The sequence below is a fragment of the Triticum aestivum genome, chromosome 4B (assembly GCF_018294505.1).
Source record: "Triticum aestivum cultivar Chinese Spring chromosome 4B, IWGSC CS RefSeq v2.1, whole genome shotgun sequence".
Taxonomy (NCBI): Eukaryota; Viridiplantae; Streptophyta; class Magnoliopsida; order Poales; family Poaceae; genus Triticum; species Triticum aestivum.
Genome location: NC_057804.1, coordinates 105360429 through 105365515, shown reverse-complemented (window position 1 = coordinate 105365515; position 5087 = coordinate 105360429). Strand labels below are relative to the sequence as shown.

The window sequence follows — 5087 nt, the reverse complement described above, 5'->3', positions numbered from 1 at the left end:
TAACTTGTATTTTGAAGTGATGATTTTGGCATGTGGGATTTTCTTGTGTTGTGTTTTTGAGTGGTTAGAATGAGAAAGAAAGGAAGAAGTGAAGCCACCACGCATGGATATTCTTTCATGCTAAAGTTTTCCTGTGTTGCAATTGCATGTGGGGTAATCTCACCACCTGAAGCAAAGAGATCATCCCAAAACCTAACCACCCCTCACCCTCCAACCAAACATAAAACTGGCTATCGCTAACCACCTCTCATCTTTCAAACCAAACATAAAACTGGCTATCGCTAACCACCTCTCATCTTTCTAACCAAACAAAAAATTGGCCTATACAACCCACCCAACCAAACAAAACAAAAACGGTCATCCTCAACCATGTGGATGTGGATATCCTCGACGACTGAACCCACTGTAACAGCCCAGGGTTTTCCCCAAACTAGAAATTGATTGCATTAATTAAATACTTAACATAAATATTTTATGTCACACTTCTCAAATCATGAATAAGTAAACCCCTTCTCTTTTTCGGTGTTGCTCTTCGAGGCTCAAACCCGAACCTTCGGACACGACCCTCTTGTGATATTTGGGAGCTACCCAAATTATGTCAACGTTTGCACAAGCCTAGCCCCTTATCCATAATGCAAACCCCTACTTATTTAATAAATGGAGATATTTTCTAAATAATGTCAAACGGCCTCCAATTGGCTTGGGATGACTTCTGTGGCCTCAATATAGTCTAGCAAGGCTACATCTAAAATTTCATCCGATTGAATCGGAGTTCGTTTGGTGCCCGAACATTCGAATAGGAGGCACTATAGCAAATATAAAACAATTTTCAGCAAACTACCTATTCGGGTTGTAGCCCATGTCCAATTAAGTCAATAGCCCAATAGAGCATCTCACCCCTTGCTATACATAGATGCCTCCCCTATCATTTTTGGTCAGTTTTCCGCCTCCAAATTAGGGTTCCCTAGCCCCCATTCCCAAAACCCTAGCTTTCCCCTCCGATCTTGATTCAATGGCTCCCAGCGACCCACCACCGCCCGGACATGTCCATCCGAGCAGCCGCTCCCCCCGAGCTCCTCCCATGGTGACCTCGGGCGCCCCACCTCGCATTCCTTGTCGCCGGTGGACCGCGCCCCGCCAGGCCAGTTGATGAGGAACACTAGATGAGAAAAAAATATCATATGTCAGATTAGTTTGGCTACTTCTAGATGCTTCCACTCTAGTGTAGTATTTTTTTTCTTTTCTTTTCTATCCTACCTACTGTTTTCTAGAATCTTCTAGTTGTGAGTAGCTATGAGTAGAATGGTGAAACTTAAATAATGTTTCCTAGAGTATTCCAGCTATAAATAGAAGTATGTGAAGGCTTCCCAAAGCCCTATAAATAGAGGTCCTCACCTCTACTTTGAAGCAGACTATGTACCCACTACATATAATAGAACTTGTTGTTCTTATCTAAGATCTTGGAGTAGATCTTGTGCCCTAGGAGGTCTGGATTGAACTCTTGCTGTCCTATTGGCCTACATTCGCCTCTAGAGCGATACAAGGTGGAGTTGCTCCTCCACAACCTTTGTGCTACTTCAGGTGGTATCAGAGCCTCGTCGACCCATACTAGTTCTTGTTGTCCTCTTTAAGAGCAACCTGCAACAAGCAATGGAGCAATTGGAGAAGAGGATGGATGCTGCAGAACAACAAATCAAAGAGCCGTGTGAAGATCTTAATCAGAGATTTGAGTAGCTGGTTGAGATGATAAGAAAGGGTGTCCCCCCTGCTACAAATGAAGGAGATTCATCTAAAGAAGAAGATGTTCATCAAAGAAGGACAGGTAATCTTGGAGCAAGACCGCCACAACAACATGTTGTTCAACGTGCTTCAAGAAGGCCAATTTATGTTGAAGCTTCTGAAGGTGAAGAATACGATGATGCCCTTGAAGAACCAGATCTCTACACATATCGGAGAGTACCCATTTACCCAACCCTACATATGCAAGGGATACATACAAGGTGAAAGCTGAGATCCCAACTTTTAATGGAAATGTTGATATGAAGGGTGCCTAGATTGGTTATATGAAGTGGAGACTTTCTTTGAGGTCATGGAGGTTCCAGAAGATCGTAGAGTTCCTTTGGTCGCATACAAGCTGAAAGGAGGAGCAGGTGCATGGTGGCATCGCATTCAAGAAGAGCGCAGACTGAGAGGAGAACCTCGTGTGAGAACTTGGCGGCAAATGAAAGGCCTCTTGAAAGGGAGATTTTTGCCCGCTGATTATGACCAGATACTATTTAGCCAATTGCAAAATTGTGCTCAAGGAAAAAGGATTGTTTCAGATTACATGGAGTTTCTAAGGCTACAAGTGAGGTGCAACCTTGCTGAAACGGAAGATCAACAAGTTGCAAGGTACATCAATGGTCTCAATGATGCTATTCAAGATCGATTAATGATGCAACAAATCTGGTCCATTGATCAAGCACAAGCTCTAGCCTTAAAGGCCGAGAGGTTTGTGAGGACAAGAAAGGCAACTAAGGCTCCACACCCTCCATATCCTCATACCAAAGGCTCGTCTAGGAGTCAGCCTAATAGAGTGGAAGAAAAGACTGCTCCACCAAAGGCAAAAGGACCCATCCAGAAGCAAATTAGAGGCAAGGGTAAGTCTAATAAAGGCCCAAAGTGCTATAAATGTGGTGAAGAGGGACACATATCCGGCGGTTGCCCACTAAGGAAATTTGTTAACACAACTATCCATGATGGTGAAGACGACGAGGAATAATACGAATCTGATGATGTAGAGGGGCAAGAGGTTTGTCAAGAAGAAGGTGAAGAGGTGGTATGTGTGATTCAGCGTCTCCTATGTTCCACACCACAACCTAACGACACACAACGAAAGAAAATATTTGAGAACAAATACACGATGAATGGCAAGGTATGCAAATTAGTGATTGATAGTTGCAGTTGCGAGAATCTTATCTCCCAGAAGTTGGTGAACCATTTAAAGCTTGATACTCATGATCATCCAAACCCCTACACTATTGGGTGGATCAAGAAAGGAGTGAATATGAGGATCACCAAACAATGCAACCTGCCACTTTCTTTGGGCAAGCATTATCGCTCAAATGTGTTGTGTGATGTGGTTGACATGGATGCCAGCCATGTTCTTCTTAGGAGACCTTGGCAATTTGATGTGGATACTACACACAAGGGCAAGGAAAATTCTTACTCTTTCATTTGGAACAAGAGAAAGATCATTATTCTACCAAACAAAAGTGACGTAATATGTATAAGGACGAGGGGAAAAGTATGCTAACTATCTCCCACACCTCTAATGAGTTTATGGAAGACTTGAAGGAGGCAGATTTGTGTGCTGCACTTATTGTAAAAAGAGAAGAGCACCCAACTGTTGAAATTCCAGCAAAGGTACGTGGCTTATTAGCAGGATTTCATAACATACTTGGGGAGCCACAAGGCCTACCGCCGATGAGAGGGATTCAACATAGAATCTTAATTCCGGCAGCAAGTCTTCCTAATCTTCCACACTATCAAATGAGCCCAAAAGAGCATGATATATTGAAGGAGAAAGCAGAGGAATCGCTACAAAAGGGGCACATTCGAGAAAGTATTAGCCCATGTGATGTACCAGCCCTACTCACGCCCAAGAAAGATGGATCTTGGCGCATGTATACGGATAGTAGAGCCATTAACAGTATCACCGTAAGGTATAGATTCCCTGTTTCTCGTCTAGATGATATGTTGGATCAACTTAGTGGAGCAAGAGTGTTCACAAAGCTGGATTTAAGAAGTGGATATCATCAAATCCGTATCAGACCTAAGGATGAATTGAAAATAGGCTTTAAGACAAAAGAAGGGTTGTTTGAATGTCTAGTCATGCCATTTGGACTCTCAAATGCACCAAGTACCTTTATGCACTTGATGAATCAAGCCCTTCGACCCTTCTTATCCCACTTTGTTGTGGTCTATTCCGATGACATCTTGATCTATAGCAAGGATGAGGATGAACACTTTGATCACATTCGGAAGGTGCTAGAAGTACTAAGGGAAAATGAGCTCTACGTCAACTTGAAGATATGTGTTTTCCTGCAAACACAACTTCTTTTCCTAGGCTTCGTCATAACATGTGATGGTATTCGTGTTGACGACTCCAAGGTTGAAGCAATCCGAGAATAGCCAACTCCAAAGACCACTTCTGAGGTAAGAAGTTTTCATGGCCTTGCAACTTTCTATAGACGATTTGTGAAGAATTTCAGCACTATCATGGCACCAATTACCGAGTGCCTGAAGAAAGGAAAGTTCCAATGAACAGAAGCGGCTAAAACTAGTTTCAATGAGATCAAGCAAAAACTCTCACAAACTCCTGTATGTCTTGGTGCTACCTGATTTCAGCAAGACTTTTGAGTTGGAGTATGCAAGTGGAGTAGGCATTGGAGCTGTTCTATCTCAAGAAAGGAAGCCCATTGCTTTCTTTAGTGAGAATTTAAGCGAAGCTAGGCAGAAATTGTAACATCCCAATTTTCAATTTGGATGTTATACATAGATCATTCATATGCATTCATATTTTATTGCATTTTTGGTTTTGGTATTTGGTTGTGATCAAAGAAATCCTAAGCAACTCAAGGACCCAAGGAGAGAGTTGGAGGTTTCATATAAATTTCATTTTTGAATTTATTCAAATCCGAAAAGTGGATCAATTTGATTTCAACGAATTCTTTCCAATTATTTCAAGACAATAAAAATAATGAGAGAAGATAAAAGGACTTCTTCAAAACAGAGGAGAAATGTTGGAAAAGAAATTTGGAAGTCAAATTATTTTATTTGCAATTTTATTCGGTTGCTTTTTATTTAAATTAGGGAAAAAGATGCATTTTAAAAAATTGCATTTAGTCCAGAAAAATGTTCACATTGTCCCAAATATTAGGAGGGGATGGTGAAAATTGTTTCTGGAATTTTAGGATTTTTATTTTATTTTATTTGGATTTTTCTTCGTGGCGTTGTTTTTTTAAAAAAAAAAACTCGTGCCCGTGCCGACTGGGCCGGCTTGGCTCGCGCCAACCGCCGGCAAAGTCCGGGGTCGGACTCCGCTT

The 5087-nt window shown here is 41.7% G+C and overlaps 1 pseudogene; it reads right to left on the bottom strand.

Annotated features, from left to right (window-relative positions):
- LOC123090005 (SWI/SNF complex subunit SWI3C homolog) overlaps nt 1-5087 on the bottom strand; it is a 21840-nt pseudogene that overhangs the window by 1190 nt on the left and 15563 nt on the right.